Raw genomic sequence first — 18,784 nt, forward strand, 5'->3', positions numbered from 1 at the left:
GCTCCTATTAAAGAATGTGGATTTAATCCTTACGTGAAAATGATGCCCACTAGGTCCTCCTAAAAAACCAGCTCACTCTTTTCTATATTGCTTAGGGATTGCCAACTAATGGAATGTTACAGGAAAACATATATTGGGAAATTTGAGGATATTAAAAAGAGAAAGGGGTGTTTTTACCATTATATGCAATGTAGGTAAAACCTGGAAGAATAAAATTGGATGATTCCTAATTCCTGACCTCAATGAAAAAACTGACAAGGGCAATAAAAATCCTGCTACATAAAATCATTATGAAAGAACATAATATGACACCAGGAGATTTATTAGTCTTCTAGACAGAAGTTACTGATATGTTAGTATCATATAATTCTAGTTTTGCTAATGATACAATATAAGCATCCATGTTTTAATCCATTCCTTATTCCACATTTATTAATGAAACTGACTCAGTAAAACACCAAGTTAATGATATTGAATAAAAAGTGCTAGAATATGGGTAGAGCATTCTAATAGAGATTTCTCTAAAGAAGACATATAAATTGCCAAAATGTATATGAAAAAATGCTCAACATCACTAATCATCAGGGAAGTACAAATTAAAATCACAATGAGTTTTCACCTTACACATCTTAGAATTTATTATCAGAAAGAGAAAAGACAGCAAGTATTGGAGAGGACACAGAGAAAAGGGAACCCCTGCACACTGTTGGTGGGAATGTAAATTAGCACAACCTTATGGAAAACAGTACAGAATTTCCTCAAAAAATTAAAAACAGAATTTGCAATCTACTCATCTGACAAAGGGCTAATATCCAGAACCTACAAAGAACTCAAACAAATTTACAAGAAAAAACAACCCCTTCAAAAAGTGGGCAAAGGATATGAACAGACACTTCTCAAAAGAAGACATTTACGCAGCCAACAGACACATGAAAAAATGCTCATCATCACTAGCCATCAGAGAAATGCAAATCAAAACCACAATGAGATACCATCTCACACCAGTTAGAATGACAATCATTCAAAAGTCAGGAAACAACAGGTGCTGGAGAGGATGTGGAGAAATAGGAACACTTTTACACTGTTGGTGGGATTGTAAACTAGTTCGACCATTGTGGAAGACAGTGTGGCAATTCCTCAAGGATCTAGAACTAGAAATACCATTTGACCCAGCCATCCCATTACTGGGTATATATCCAAAGAATTATAAATCATGCTGCTATAAAGACACATGCACACATATGTTTATTGTGGCACTATTCACAATAGCAAAGACTTGGAACCAACCCAAATGTCCATCAATGACAGACTGGATTAAGAAAATGTGGCACATATTTACCATGGAATACTATGCAGCTATAAAAAAGGATGAGTTCATGTCCTTTGCAGGGACATGGATGCAGCTGGAAACCATCATTCTCAGCAAACTATCACAAGAACAGAAAACCAAACACCTCATGTTCTCACTCATAGGTGGGAATTGAACATTGAGATCACTTGGACACAGGAAGGGGAACATCACACACCGGGGCCTGTTGTGGGGTTGGGGGAGGGGGGAGGGATAGCATTAGGAGATATACCTAATGTAAATGACGAGTTAATGGGTGCAGCACAGCAACATGGCACATGTATATATGTAACAAACCTGCACATTGTGCACATATACTCTAGAACATAAAGTATAATAATTTTTAAAAAGGCAAAAAAAAAAAAAAAGAATACCAGTCAATCCAGCTATCTCACTCCTGGGTACATATCCAAAGGAAATGAAATCAGTTTGTCAGAGACATCTGCACCACCGTGTTCACTGCACCATTATTCACAATAGCCAAGATGTGAAATCAACATAAGTGTTTGTGAACATATGAATGAAAAAAGAAGATGCAGCATATATACACAATGGAATACTATGCAGTCATACAAAGAAGGAAATTCTGTCATTTGTGACAACATGGATGAACCTGGAGGACACTGTGCTAAGTGAAATAAGCTAGGTACAGAAAAGCAAATACCACATGACCTCACTCATTTTTGGAATCCAAAATGTTGATCTCATAGAAGTAGAGAGTAAAATGGTGGCAAAAAGAGCTGGAGCATTTGGGAGCAGATGTTGGGGAGATGTTGGCCAAAGGATATAAAATGGTATTTACATAGGCGGAATAAGTCCAAGAGATCTATTGTACAACATAGTGACTATAGTTAAATATATTGTATTCTTGAAAAATGTGAAGAGTGTGGAAATAAAGTGTTTTCACCATAAAAATGATAACTATGTAAAGTAATGTATATGTGAATTAACTCGATTTCGTCATTCCACAATGTATATGTACTTCAAAACATCATTTTGTACAAACTTATACAGTCACAACCATGCTTTATGAATGCATCTTGATCACAAGATAGGGATGAGAAAGCAAACTAACAACTTAGCTTCCTCCCTCATGAATTAGTAGTATATAATATCTTATAATCAAGGGGAATAAGCACCTGCTACCCTGTGATAAACAAACACAGGTAATTCTGTCTAGCACTAATCTCCAAAATAATTAGAATCTCAAGTCCCCCTCCAGCTTTTTTATATAAGTTATTACTGAATCTATAACCAAAGAATGACTTTTAGCTCTCATTGATATATGACCCTGGATGGGAAAGATAAACATTAGTCGGTCATTTAGTTTTTGACCACCTAACACGTTCCAAGAATAGTAATAGTATGCAGACAAGCAAAAGGGACTGGCTCCCTTCACATTATTTCAGATTTATACTTATTTTCTGGATATAACAATTTATCTATTGCTGATCTTTTTCTTTTATTTTCCTTTTATTAACATTTTTTTATTTTTATTTTATTTTAGAAAGAGAGTCTTGCTCTGTCATCAAGGCTGGAGTGCAGTGGTGCAATCCCAGCTCACTGCAGCCTCTAACCCCTGAGCTCAAGTGATTTTCCTGCCTCCATCTCCCAAGTAGCTGGGACTACAAGTATGCATCACTATGCCTGGCTCATTTTTCTTTTAGTTTCCAGCAACCAAACCTGTCTTCATTAAAGTGTCTTTCACTTAATTTCAAATCTTATATCTCTATTAAAAGATACATATATGTATATACATAAAATCTCCCTTCCAAAATGAACATCCCATATTTCATCTGCATTATATTTCTTAACTTTGGAACAATAATTTCTGAGCATATTTTTGTGAGAACCACACAATCAGAGTGCCTTGAAGGTTTCATCGTGTTCTCAAATAAATTTTTTGTTGTGATTAATTAAAAACACACACCTGGCAAAAAATGATTAGAAACATACATACAGAAAAATGTTTCAATAATTATTTTAAGTTAAAATAGAAATAAGGCACCATTTTTCACTTCCAAATTTAAAAGGAAAACCCTGCAAACCTAAAGAATTCCAGAGAAAGTTTGGTTCAAGATGCATTTCCAACGTTATTCTCAATTGTGTAATCTACTTGGAAAATAGATTGACTTGGCAATATGAATCAAGAGCATACAACCTAGTAATTTCCTTTTTGGAAATTTCCCCTAAGTATGAAAAAAGCGATATGCATGAAGATATCCATCCACAGTTTCATTTATAGTAGGAAAAAAATTAGAAGCAGATATCTAAGTAAATTGTGTTAGAGCCAATCCATAGACTATTATGAGGTCATAAAGGTGTTGTTTATGAAGATTACATAATAATTTGAGTAAATGCTTGTCATTTCAAAAATTGATATTAAAAGAATAAGGATATTAAATTACATGCATTACATAATTGTAACTTTAAAAAAGATATATATATATATTTATATACATATCTATAAAAGACTATTAAACCATGCCAAATATTATTAGTGGTTATATTAACTCAGTATTTCTAAATCAAGAATGGATAGGAATCATGACCATTATTTCCAACGAACTCCTATTCAGGACCTTCCTTCAAAGATTGTTTCATTGACTCCTTCAGTAAAACTGATGCAAATTCCTGATTAGATGTTAGGTTATAAAAAAAAAAAAAATTAGGTTGTAAAGAAAAATGATAATTTGTTTCTTGTTTTCTAATTTTTTCATATTCCCTGAAATAGGCTAGCATTCACTGTGTAAAGTTAAAGTATAATAATTAAATCCATTAATATCAGCAGTAGTGGTAGTAACAATCTTTCATTAAGCATTTATTTCAGACATACTTTCTCCTTCAATCTTCAAAATAGTATTGTTAGGGATGGAGGCAGTGACATGCACCTGTAATCTCAGCAAGTCAGGTGGCTTAGACAGGAGAACTGCTTGAGCCCAGGAGTGAGAAACTAACCTAGGCAACCTAGTGAGACCCTGGCTCAAAAAAAAAAATCAAAATTTAAAAAAAATAGTTTTGTTGGATAAATATTATCCTGATTTTATAGATGAGATAAAGTTATAAGTAGTATAGCCATAATTCCAAGCCCTCTTGATTGTGTGTGTGATGAAATCAAAGGAGGACAAAATTATGTCATGACAACAGAAAGACTGGTATTGACAGTAGCCAATCCTCAATAGTTAGGATGCCTTGGGTAACTGGCTTGAGGTTTTCATTCATTTGTTTGTTTCAGGAGTATTGAAAGATGCAGTCATATCACAAATACAGAGAGACTATTACAGAAATGTTCAATTTTATGCCATGGACTTTATGTTCATTCTTTGTATAAGAATGAGTTGTAGATGAGATATGGGAAATGTATTGTGACTGTCAGATACATGAAGACTAAGTGACCTCCTCTGAGTTAGAGAATCATAGTAATTATTCTTTGCTTACCCTCCAAATGTAATTTTTAAATTTATCTTTCTTTACCATGTCCTAATAGAATTTTGATACGCAGTAAATTGTCATTTTTATAGACATTTTTAGCCACTAGAGAGTCTCCATATAACTCTTTTAAAAATTCTCATGAAAATAAAAATGTGAATCATTAAAGGCAAGATCCAAAACAAGTTTTCATCATAGAAGAGACCACTTCACTTGTTTTCATGCCAACTCCTACTAATGTCACTCTAAGAATGAGAGAAAGAACAGGGCTGACTGGCTGCCTTTTACTTTTTCATTTGAAGTTTGACAAATCTATGCTCAAAGCATCAAATCAAATAGTTCAGAGAGAGAAGAGATCATTATGCAAGATTACATGTGAGAAAAGATACAATAAGTTAATTAGTAAGTTAATCATGTCCGAACACTACACCCTGAGCTTGGCAAACATTTGAACAGGGAATTTCCTTTCAACTGCTAATGCTTATACAATAATATATATTAAACACTAAATCAGTTTTAGAGTTTGGTTCAGATATTGCTACTAATTAGTTTTGGCTGATATTGAAGTATTTTGTATGCTCCATTTATAAAAGCACTGTTTGCCCATCTGTTCATAGGTTGAAAGTGATTAAGGATACTTATTTTGGCTGTTGTAAAAGCCAAATACTTTTCAAGCTGAAAATTTGTGACAAAACCAGATCAGGTTGCCAAGTTCAGAAATATATGAAAAGAGATCTGTGATGCCTCCCTCCCCCAATTCCTCTTCCAACCTGCATTATCGAAAAGTAAATATCACCACTTTCCTGATTAGACTAGCATGCCTGCTTTGTCCAAATGCTTTGCAATTTAGTTATAATTTACACAATTTACTCTGATTTGGATCTTCTGCTACCAAGCTGTGTCGAGGGCTTTCGTTTCCTGTACGTGCAGCCTTGAAGTAGAAACATGTGATACTCTTGTGCTTTGAATGTGGGATTTGAAAGTAACTTGGGTAATGAGTGGAACAAGTTTGTGGCCTACTTTAAACCCCTAAATGATTTCTGTTAAGTTTGAAAACAATGCATTAAATTCAACATGGGTGATATAGATTTTTAAGGGGAGGGATGTAATACATGCTCGTGAAATTCATCTTTTGTCTCATTATTATTTTACTATTCCATTTCCAAATATTCCCAAGGGTTCAGTACTTCACGCTAGTAAAACCTGTTCACTTCAAAAATCAGAGCAGCATTCCTGGGACTTTCTAAAATAAGATGCACTCCTCCTGAAGTGGAAGATAATGTCACTTTAATTCAGGCAAATTTTAAAAATAGTTTAAATACCTAAAGGACATGTAATTCTTGGGTGCCTTCTGTTCTCTTTTTGTATCCCAATCATTCCTCAAAATGCTACTCCATGCCAACCCCCCCAAAACAAGTGCCCTCCTATTTTTGACTATTTCTAGGTCCACAGCAATCTGTTTAACTAGATCATATCAAAAGATGGAGATTGATATCCCATTTAAAATCTCTAAGAAAATTTGAATTTCTGGGTAGGATACCTTTTACCACCTATATAGATCCCTAGTTAGAACATTTCAGGTAGTAAAATGCTTAAGGCACTCAATATGGGAGAAGAGAATCAGGCATGGGTGCAGGAGGCAGAAGACGTTTTCCAGGTGCATGATATCATGTCTAAGGAAAGAGGGGTTTTATTGTTATTACTGCTACTACTGCAGCTTGGTTTCAATTTTCCAACAGATTTTCCTCAAAACAAAATAGAGACTTTTAAAATTCCAAATTCAGTTCAAAAAACACAATCATTTCTTTCCTCCTGGCATAGATAAACATTCTGTAGGAGCACTACTTATTATAAATTAAGTTGAAATTATCATTTCACGTAATGGAAAAGCAAAACCAGGAATACTGTTTTTATTCAAATTTAATCAATTCTGATTTTCTCTTTCCAACTTTTCAGGTTCAGGGTGTACATGTGTAGGTTTTTTATATGGGTATATGGTATTTTGTGTTATGGAGTTTTGGAATACAGATTATTTCGTCACCCAAGTAATAAGCACAGTACCTAAAAAGTTTTTTGATCCTCACTCTCCTCCCACCCTCCACCCTGAAGTAGGCCCTCGTGTCTATTGTTCCCTTCCTTGTGTCCATGTGTACTCAATATTTAGCTTGATTTGCTTTATTATTATTATTTCAGTAGCTTTAAGGGTACAAGTGTTTTTGGTTACATGGATGAATTGTATAGTGGTGAGGTTTGAGATTTTAGTGCACCTATCACCCAAGTGGTATTTCGTTTTTCATTCCTGTATTAATTTGCTTAGGATAATGGCCTCCAGCTGCATCCATGTTGCTGCAAAGAATAGGATTTTGTCCTTTTTTATGACTGCATAGTATTCTATGGTGTACATGTACCACATTTTCTTTATCTAGTCCACCACTGATGGACATTTAAGTTGATTCCATGTCTTTACTATGGTGAATAGCACTGCCATGAACATACATGTTCATGTGTCTTCATGATAGAACAATTTATATTCCTTTGGGTACATACCCAGTAATGATTGCTAGGTTGAATGATAGTTTAAGTTCTCTGAGAAATCTCCAAATTGCTTTCCACAGTGGCTGAACCAATTTACATTCCCACCAGCAATGTATAAGTGCTCCCTTTTCTCCACAACCTCAGCAGTATCTTTTATTTTTTGACTTTTTAATAGTACCCATTCTCACTGGTGTGAGACGGTACCTCATTTAAGGTTTGGTTTGCATTTCTCCAATGATTAGTGATGTTAAGCATTTTTCATATGCTCATTGGCCACACATATGTCTTACTTTGGGGAAAATGTCTGTTCATGTCCTTTGCCCACTTTTTAATGGGGTTGCTTGTTTTTTACTTGTTGATTTAAGTTCCTTATAGATTCTGGATATAAGACCTTTGTCAGATGCATAGTTTGCAAACATTTTCTCCCATTCTGTGGGTTGTCTGTTTACTCTGTTTATAATTTCTTTTGTGTGCAGAAGCTCTTTAGTTTAATTATGATTGATTTGCCAATTTTTGTTTTTGCAGCAATTGCTTTTGGAGTCCTAGTCATGAAATCTTTGCCAGGGCTGATGTCCAAAATGGTATTTCATAGGTTTTCTTCTAGAATTTTTTATACTTTTAGGTTTTACATTTAAGTCTGTAATCCATCTTGAGTTGATTTTTGTATATAATGAAAGGAAGGGTCCAGTTTTAATCTCCTGCATATAGCTAGCCAATTATCCCAGCACCATTTATTGAACAGGGAAAACTTTCCCCATCGCTTGTTATTGTTGGATTTGTCAAAGATCAGATGGTTGTAGGTGTGCGGCTTTATTTCTGAGTTTTCTAATCTGCTCCTTGGTCTATATGTCTGTTTTGGTACCAGTATCGTGCTGTTTGGTTACTGTAGCCTTATAGTGTAGTTTGAAGTCAGGTAGTGTGATTCCTCCAGGTTTGTTCATTTAGCTTATCATTGCTTTGGCTATTTGGGCACTTTTCTTGGTTCCATATGAATTTTAAAAGAGTTTTTTCTAATTCTGCGAAAAAGATACTGGTAGTTGATAGGACTAGCATTAAATGTGTAAATTGCTTTGGGCAATATGGCCATTTTAACAATACTGATTCTTCCTATAAATGAGCATGTTTTTCCATTTGTTTGGGTCATCTTTGATTTCTTTCAGCAGTGTTGTGTAATTCTCATTGTAGAGATCTTTCACCTCCCTGGTTAGGTGTATCTGTAGGTATTTCATTCCTTCGGTGGCTATTGTGAATGGAATTGTGTTCCTGAATTAGGCTGTCAGCTTGGACACTGGCGAATAGAAATACTAGTGATGCTTGTTCATTGATTTTGTATCCTGAAACTTTGCTGAAGTTTATCAGATCACGGAACCTTTAGGCAGAGGCTATGGGGTTTTCTAGGTATAGAATCATTTCGTCTATGAGAAGAGATAGTTTGACCTCTCTAGTTATTTGGATACCTTTTATATCTTTATATTCTCTTGCCTGATTGCTCTGGCTAAGACTTCTAGATTCTGATTTTTTAAATCAAGTTAATATATAATGCATTTTAGGGAACTCTCTTTAACCTAAACATGTCGGAAACTCCATTTTATTGTACCTACATGTTTTACTGGTAGGATACTGAAAAATATTATCATTGAAGTCAACTGAAATAACTAGGGTGTTTATGCCAAAGGTGTGATGAGGGCTGATTTTTCAGTGGCACAGTGACCAGAGTTGTCAGTTTTTATCTATGAAAAAGGGAACACAGTAAATTGTTCTGCTTTTCATCCCAACACAGTTATTTATTCCCAACCCAAACTCTAGTCAGTCATGGAGAAGAGCTGACTTTACCTACTCCCATCCATCTCTCTCACCTCTGCTCAAAAGAGGGTGAAAGATAAGATACTTTATCCCTAGAATAGGGACTTTAGATTACAGGGCTCCAGAAAATAAATAAATGTCCACAATTAAGGTGATTCTAAAAACCATTTCTAATATTATACTCAATGTTTTATTCCCAACCATGTATATATCAGGGACTACCATTTCCAAAAGATTGGGGATACCCTCAAGCAGGAACACACAGAATGATGGTCAGGAAATCATAGGCAAAGCCTATTAGAGAAGTAGAATTGTGGACAGTCTGAGAGTAACCTGGATTAGAGACAGATAGGATCCTTTGGCCCCCTTCCCCATGCTTTTGCCTCTCTATTCACCCTCTTAATGTGTTCCTCCATGAAAAAGCAATTGCAAATATAATTTTCCCTGCCGGAGACTTAATTCATTCTTATTGCACTATTAGGTAGGATTACTATGTTTTAAAGAAGAGAACTTATGTGTGTTCTGTTTCTCTATTCTGCTTGCTCCTCCTTGGACAATTTTCTTCTTATTACATGCAGGAGTCGCACCTATACCTTCCTCTTGAACCAGGCCCAGTTGTCCTCTTTCCCAGCTGCTGATTTCCTATAGTCAGTTTCCTTACTCTCTACTACATCCTTCAGCAGAAACTAGGGGAATTATGTGTGTCCCATGCTTACAAGTGAGGAAGTACACTCTTGACTTTTCTAGAGATGAGGCCATTTCTATTCCAGGGGAGAAAGCAGAAGGCCCCGATTCAGCCTGTAGCTGAAGCCAATGTGCGCTCAGCTTACCAGATAGCCCAGCCATCAATAACTGGTTATTTTGTGTTCTCTTTGTTCTGCCTATCACAGCAGTGTTTTTTTCCACCAAATTAGGCTAGATTGGGAAACTAGTGATGCTGATGTTCTGATTCCTTGTGACTAATGCCAGTGTTACACTCTGGACACATTCAGAGGCCTGGGCTACCAGCAGTTCACTGCCTGACCCTGCTGCTGCTTCAGCATCTCTTGAGCAGCTCTCTTGGGCAGGACCTTTGCATAAGAGGCAATTGCTTGCCTTAAATTTGGTTATCTTTATTTTTGCCTCATATCACTGAGAAGCAATCCTAAAGAAAACAGGCCTAGAAGACTTAAGGTACAGCTAAATAACACTTGATTTGGAGGTATATGGGGGAGTTTGGAGATGGTAGCATTTTCAGGAGTTGCAGTCTCTAGCAGCTGCTTTTGAAGACTTCATCCTATCCCAAGATCATGACACTGAGATATCATCAAGGTAATTAACTATAGCTCTATTAACTAGCTAATCATAGCAGAAAGCAACTAAGTCATCTGAGGAATTGACAGAACCAGGAAAGTAAGTACTGGACACAGTTAAGTATATTCCCTAGCTTAGTACTCAAAGTGTGGTCTGAGTACCAGCTGATCAGTATCACCTGAGAGTTTATCTGAAATGCAGCATTTCAGGCCATTTCGATTCTGCTATGTTCAAAAAGAATAATCATCAGACTAAAAATGATAGAACAGATACTGATAGGAGAGAACTGAAACACAAGCCACAAAAGATCTCATAAAGAAAATTGAGACTTCTTTTAATTAGTTAAATTTTCTGGGCTCAGGTGAATAATTTTCCATAGACATCTGCAGATCTGCTATCTTTGAGAAACAGGAAAATAAAAGTGATGTGAGAATTCTGGAGAATGACAAATGTCCTCACCTTAAAAAAGAAAAGAATAAAATATTGTAAACTCTAGACCAGTAAATTAAATCTCAGAGTCTATCAGTTATTAATTGGATGTTGGGTGAGGACTTAACAAATGAAGCAGTGGTGCCAAGAACTAGAATGCACATAAAAAGAAGCAGCCATGCCATGCTAAATTTATTTTATTTATTTTAATTTTGTAACTATTTTGCTTTTTCTTACTATATTGCTAGACCAGGAAATAATTTTTGATGTGTCTGATTTTCAGGTAGGCAATTTTCAAGGTTCTCATAAAATCTTTGTAAACAAGGTCGGGAAATACAGGCTGATTAGGTGTTCTTGAGTGATGAGAGGGACTCCATCATCATTTCTTTTTTTTTTTTTTTTTTTTTTTTTTTGAGACGGAGTCTCGCTCTGTCACCCAGGCTGGAGTGCAGTGGCTGGATCTCAGCTCACTGCAAGCTCCGCCTCCCGGGTTCACGCCATTCTCCTGCCTCAGCCTCCCGAGTAGCTGGGACTACAGGGGCCTGCCACCTCGCCCGGCTAAGTTTTTTTTGTATTTTTTAGTAGAGACGGGGTTTCACTGTGTTAGCCAGGATAGTCTCGATCTCCTGACCTCGTGATCCGCCCGTCTCGGCCTCCCAAAGTGCTGGGATTACAGGCTTGAGCCACCGCGCCCGGCCTCCATCATCATTTCTAACTGAGACAAAGAATACAGTAGAAAAGGATGGAAAAACTAACACATAACTATTTCAATTTTTAAAAGTTGTTATGGGATATTCCAGTGAAGATGCCCAGGAAGCAGTCTGTAATTTCTAGCTTGAGATGAGAACTATACATAGATGGAAGATAAAGAAAATTCATTATAAAGCAGAGAAAATATATTAAAAGGGTGATTCAATAATTGAACAAATATTTATGTACATATTTATATTACTACTTGTGTAAGGTGCTATTCTAATGCTGAAGATACCCTGTTGAATAAAATACAAAAAACTTCCCCTGTCCCCACTGAGCTTATATTCCAGTAGAATAGATCAATAGTAATCACAGTAAGCAAGTTAATAATAGAGTATATTAGAAGATGATGTGTGCTATGGTAAAAAATAAAGTAGGATTTGGTGGTTGGGGAGTTCTGGCAGGGATCGAATACGCAATTTTAAATAGTATGTCATTGCAGGTGGAGGGGTTACTGAAAAAATGACATATAGTAATTATCTGAGGAAAATGTGACAAGAAGCTAAGTCAAAATGTAATAAAATTACTTGTAAAGTACTTCAGTTCATATATATATACACATACACACACATATATATATTTGTGTGTGTGCGACTGCACAATAATTTCACTATGACCTTGAAGACGTTACGTATCTTACCTCCCTCATTGTAGTTATTAACACTATTTTATAATGATCTCCAGGTCTATCTCCTTTCTATACCCAGAATCCCTGAAAGTGACTACTTTTCTTTGTATAATAGATGAAGAGAGAAAGAAAGAGGTAGAGAAAGAACAGGAAGGAAGGAGAAAGGGAGAATATATTGGTAACACATTAGAATATCTGAAAATTTCTCAGGCTCATCTTTTTTTCAGAACTCAAATCAATATGAGTTATTGCCCTTGGGAAGTTGACCCCCAAAGCTGACATGATGGGTTTCACGAGTCGATGTACAGGGTCTAGGGTTGGGTTCCACTTTACATTGTGCTACTAAAATTTTACTTGAAATACTGTGTTCTTTCTTAAGCATCATATTTTAATGGGGATATTTTTTAGTACAGTGAGCATCTGTTTCTTTCCTCTGTCTAGCACCTCCTATTCCTTTCGAGAATTGAACTTCCCCACTCCAGTCATGTGACTCTCCCATGATTTGTCTAGGGCTGGTCATGTCTTCCAAGGTGGGAAGTCAGCCAGAATATTTCTGTGTGTGTGTGTGTGTGTGTGTGTGTGTGTGAAGAGAAGAGGAGGGACGGGGTGCTTTCTGTTTTGGAAGGGGGAAGTTTGGTGGGGGATTGTTTGTTGCTTTTGTTTTTGTTTTTTATTTTTTGTGGTAATACAACACCGCCATTTTGGTAAGAATGAGAAGTGAATTAGATACCTGGGAGCTACCCATTTTCCTTGCTACATGGAGAAAAATTCTATAGAAGGAGGAATAAAAGCCAAGCAGAGATTAAAAATGAAAGAAAAGACAATGCATCCTGAAGACATTACTTGAGTCCTTGAGTCATCTGAGCCCAAGATGCTAAACCAATACAAAGAACAAAGAGCGACCATATCCCTGCCCCCTTGTAATTCCTATTTAGATGGGTCAGTCAAGCCCCATTTTTGTCCAAGATAGTTTGAACTACCATCCAATGAAGATGTTATATATACATATATAGTTGAAATAGGCTAAGGGGATTAATCAGAAAAGAAAAAGTTGGTACAGAGGGGTGACTTCTAGAAGACCAAGGGATACCAGTTCAAGAGAGATTGGTATTAAGCTTAAATCAGACAACTGTCTGAAAATCAGAGCAGTCCTTTGAATTAAATGAGATGCCACTTGAATGGAGGTATTATGAATCTCTGGATTTTGCGAGTAGAGTCTAAGTGTGTACAGTGTTATAGAGGAGATTTGTCCTTTGGAAAGAGAGTTTCCGTAGAAAACCTTTAAGTTTCCTCAAACTCTCAAAGTCTGTAATTCTGCAAAGACAGAACACACAAGTGGAGGTCACCTGAGAAATGTTATTCACCATATATTTATTTTCAAACAATGCTTAGGATAGGCACTGACCCAGAAGAACCTATTGACAAAAGATGTCTAATGAGAAGCAGGCTAACTTTCTATTCATAGGTAACAAAATTTCAGAAGAGACCAAAGAAAAGTTTTTAGGTAGGAAATTGTAAGATTGTTTTGAGATAAAATAAGAGGACTTGATCTCTTTCAGGAAAAAAAAAATGGTGATAAAGAGAATACAGTACTTTTCAAGATAAAAGGGAAACATTCAAGGACCTACATAAATACCTGGACTCTGAAACGCGAATTTTATACTTAGGTATGAAAGTCGATGTACCATATACCACTATATCAAATAAGAAAATATTTAGAATTGGCAATTCAATTTGCCTTTCAGAAAGATATTAGTGTCATATCTTATTATCATTTTAATTCCAGTATGCTACGAAATAGGAAGTAGGAAGAATACAACTATTCCTTATCTACATATTTAAATGAACTATAATAATACTTGAAATTCTAAAGATTTTTTGAAAATAAGGAAAACTCAAAAGTTCCAAAACAGTACACTTACTTCATAGATGGTAAATTTAAATGCTAACACTTATATCAAGAATTAAAGCAAATTAAATACTAAAAAGATGAAAGGCTGATGACCAGCCTCTGAACTTAATCACAATCACAAATTTAATATTATGAGTCAACAATAGAATGTTTTTCCTCTATGAATTAAAGACTCAGCAATTGTTATATTCTATACCTGGAAATCAGTCAAGCATTTTAAAAAACAATTATGAGCTTTAGAAGTTCAAAAAAAGGAAAATTTATCACTGAAGTCATATTAATCTAGAAAGGATTAACAGCTCACTGCAAAAAAAAAAAAAATCAAAAGAATGTTTTATTCATGGAATGCAATAGGTTAGCTTAAGGAAAATGTAGACTTTTGAAATATGGTTAGAGGTACTAAACAAATTCAAGTAGACCTCAAGGAACATTATATATAAAGTATTTTTTCTTATAGAAAATAAAATAACAATAACATCACAATAGTACAATTATAGATCACAATAGTAGAATTATAATCTATACAGCTTCTGGTTCACAGTGTTTGCTTAGGTATTAAGAATGAACTCTCAATGCATTATTTCCCTTTAGCTAATAATATAAACTGGTTTTGATACTTTATATTAAAGATACTATATTTAAAAAGAGAAAATATATTAATAAAGAAGTAGAAAAATATGATGCTAGGAAAAGATGAGATCCCACTTCATCACAAAATAATATTTACCTTTATAAAAATAAAAAATAAATGTATACACTATCATTCATGTACACATTACATTTATTTAAACTAAAAATTAAGAACATTTATTTCAATCTAATTCTATCTGGTTTAGAGGTATTTAATTTAAAAAAAAAATAGATATTTTATTTAAAAAACAGAAAAATGTTCCTTTGACAATTCTGATTGAACTGAGATTTGTTGGCTTTCTTTGAAATGTTTAACATAAAATTCTTTTCCTTTAAAAATGGTTGTAGAATTTCTTAAACATATTTTAATCTTATGAATTTCTAACAACTTTCAGAAACTTATGGAGTTCTAACAATTTGAAAATATGTAATATAAATTAAAATATTGAGGAAGTAGAAAAATTCAGACATTAAGCAATTTTGTTTTGTAAGTTTTCATCTATGAAAATAATTTACTATAAATGTTGGGCTGAGGTGTATATGAAATGAATACTTATATAGCAGAATTATAAAATGATAGCAAAATATAATCTTTTTCTCATAAAAATAAATATATTTAAGAACCCCCAAATTAAATCAAGTATCTGTATTCACTATGCAGTCTTTTCAACCCAGTAAATTCATTCTAAATGTGTGCAATTTTAACATTATAGTTCTTTGTTTAATAATGCTTCTAAGGGAAAATCTTATATATACTTGTACATATATTTGTACAAACAAACGTACCCAAACACTATAGAACCATCTTTTCTTCCCTTTCTGAATATTGAAATGTCTACAGTTGAAGAAAACAGGAAGATGAACAACAACAATGACAAATGAATGTGAAATTTGCTTTTTAGGTTTGTGATCATTGAAGATTAGGAAAGAAACAACCAGGACTCTGGCTTATCCACCACTATTTATCCATATAAGGCAACCAAGAATAGGAGTGGGTGTTCACATTAGCAGACCAAGTGCTGCTGCAGCATTTTTAGTGTGCTTAACTTCCCCACTCCCACCTTTTAACAGCCAAGTGACTGCCTCCTTTAAAAAAAATACTGCTGAGTGGGTACATAAACCAGTCCTATTTGCCAACTGTAAAGGGTTCCCGCAAAGCTTGTGGGTATGTGCAAATTAATTCCATCATCTTTTTTTCTACAACTAAGAAGAGACAGGGGAAAACAGACTCTCTTATATTTACTGTAGCCTGGCAATAGTAATATACGTGTGACATATTTTTACCCTTGAAACGCAAAAGTACTTTAGAAATTGGCCAGTACTTTATAGAAGTTGACTGATGACTGGTGGAAGGTTATAATATACTCTACCTCATGCAGGCTCTAAGGAAACCTCTAGCTGAAAAATATATGGGAAATTCCTCTGTAACAAGAAAAGTTCTTGAGGCAAAGCTATAAATCCAACATGTGGATTCTAAAGTTTCACGGAATTTTTATGATAGAAATGGTACAGGATTTCAAATAAAGAAGAGAATCAATATTGATTTACTTAAATATTTCCAATTAAGTATGTTTGTGTATTTTATATAGACATATATAAAATCTCACATATATACATATACATAGTTTTATATTGTTCACTACTACACTTTATTTTCACATTCAATTTCACTCTTTTATATTTCTCTCTCTCTTTCTCTATGATTCTATGCTAGTAATAGTTTTTAAATCACTAGAGCCACTCAAGTTTAATAATTTATTAAGTATAGTTTCAATTTAACTCTCTCAAGTAATCATCATAAAGTCTACTAAAATTTAAGATACAAATGGTATAAAAGGAGCATGACTGACTAAGAATATCACTATGCTGTGAGGTGAGAGTTAGATTCTAATCACGGTTCTGTTTTTCACTTTCAGGACCTTGAAGAAGTCATTAAATCTTTTTATCCCAGTTTTCCTAATTGGAAAACAGAAGGATTGAACCAAGTGATGTCTAAAATTCCTTCAGCCATCATTCTTTAAAATATTTAAGACATCCCTGAAAAACTTACAGAAGGTAGACTATACAGAAAAATGTTTAGAGTTCAGATTATCTGACTGGCTGGCTGGTTCCAGGGAAATAACTATTATAAACGCTCATCTTGGAGGCTGTCCAATTTTTTATCATTGAAATGGCTGGAGTAATTTTAACTTAGTAACATCTGTAAGGAAAAAATAAAGGCTTCTCAATCAAATTAACCAGGTAAAGAATATTTCTAGGAAAAGGACTTATGCAAGAACAAACTGCTTTGAACACCATCAAATATTTTCAAAATAATGTACATGGGACAGTTATAATTTATTTGCTTTAAAGGAAGTCTCTCTGTGGAAAAGTTTATGAAAACAAATTCAATTTCTTTAGTAGACACAGGTCATTCAGATTTTCTATTTCTTCATGTGTCAGTTTTGGTATGCTATCTGTTTTCAAAAAAAATGGACTACTTCCTCTTAAATGCAACTGACATGAAGTTATTTACGGATTATTTTATTATCATTTTAATGTCTATAGGATATATAATGATGCCCTCTCTTTCATTCCTGATATTGGCAATTTCTGTTTTATCTCTTCTTTTTTAAAACTGGTCTTAAAAATAGCACATAAATTTTATTAATCTTTCCAAAGATTAATGTGCTTTGTTAATTTGATTTATTGCTTCCCTAATTTCTATTTCATTGCTTTCTGTTCTTATCTTTATAATGCCTGTTACATGTGCTGTTAAAAATAATGTATATTCTACATTATTGGATGTAGCTTTCTATAACTGTCATTTATGGCAAGTTAATTAATAGTTTGTTCAAATCTGCTATATGTAGAATTTTCCTTTGATTCTTTTGTATAGCTTTTATTTGTGCACTGGGGATCTCCTGTTACTATGAACACCTTTTTAAGTTTTGAACATTTATAGTAACTGCTTTAAAGCCCTTCTCTGCTAATTCCAACATCCAAAAAAAAGAAAAAAACATTTTTTCTTTCTATGTAAACAGATGAAGAAATTGAAAACTATGCAAGCTGTTCCTTTAGGATGCACTTTCTTGAAGTCTTTTCTACACATGCACAATTCAGGAGTCAGCCCATAATTTTAGGAGAGTTTGTACACAGAATTGGGACTCCTCTCTCTGTGGTTTTCTCCTTTTATGAAATTTCCTAATCAACTTTTAGTTATTTTGGCAGCTCTAAACTCTGTCTTCTGACACTTCACACCATTAACAGTGGCGTTTTCTGCCTAAGGTCTCACTATCTTACATTGCATGACATTGGAAAAGCTAGATAAATGGGGATCTTATTCATTGCTGTTCCTTTCTTTCGAGTCAAATAGTTTCCCTCCAGTTTCTGTCCACATGCCATTGCTCTGCAGTGCCTTCAAATATTCTTTTTTATAGTTTATAATCATTTATGATTAATAAATGAATGTATTCCCAGTGAATAAGAAAACACAAGTATGAAACCTGCCCTTTTCAGAAACTTCATTGTTAACTTTCCCCAACTGCTTCTTTCAATCTCACACTCTAATCTGTCTCACAAAATCGATGTTTTCAAAACAGTTTATCAACAAAGTATATAAAGTAGCAAAGTATATAAAGTAGCAAAGCTATCTAAGAATTTTTAATAGAGTCATTGAAAATGCAAATGCATGCTTAATCATAGTGAATTGTGGTACATCGTTTCTAATAAACAAAAAAATAGCGAAAACATACGCAGTGTCATTTACTGTCATTTACGGCATTTACTGTCATTTACGGCAAATTAAATGTTTCCACTGCTTTCTCCTAGATACTGAAAAGTAAAACTTCGGCTGGGTCTACTAATTGATTACCAAAACACTCAAAAAAAAGTATTTTTCTCCTTTCCTCAGTCAAATTAAAAGGCCACATTGAAAAATATGTATTAAAAACCTGAGCTTTCAACAACCTATACTTCTTTAAACCTAGGTATTAAAGTCAGCAATTACATTGATAACATCAAAAATGAGGGCATTAATTTACAT

General features: G+C 34.3%; 1 protein-coding gene across 1 annotated transcript in view; it reads right to left on the reverse strand.

Annotated features, from left to right (window-relative positions):
- Nucleotides 1–18,784, reverse strand: part of IQCM (IQ motif containing M) — a 469,590-nt gene that overhangs the window by 224,979 nt on the left and 225,827 nt on the right. The window lies entirely within an intron of this gene.

The sequence above is a fragment of the Theropithecus gelada genome, chromosome 5 (genome assembly GCF_003255815.1).
Source record: "Theropithecus gelada isolate Dixy chromosome 5, Tgel_1.0, whole genome shotgun sequence".
In the NCBI taxonomy this organism is placed as follows: Eukaryota; Metazoa; Chordata; class Mammalia; order Primates; family Cercopithecidae; genus Theropithecus; species Theropithecus gelada.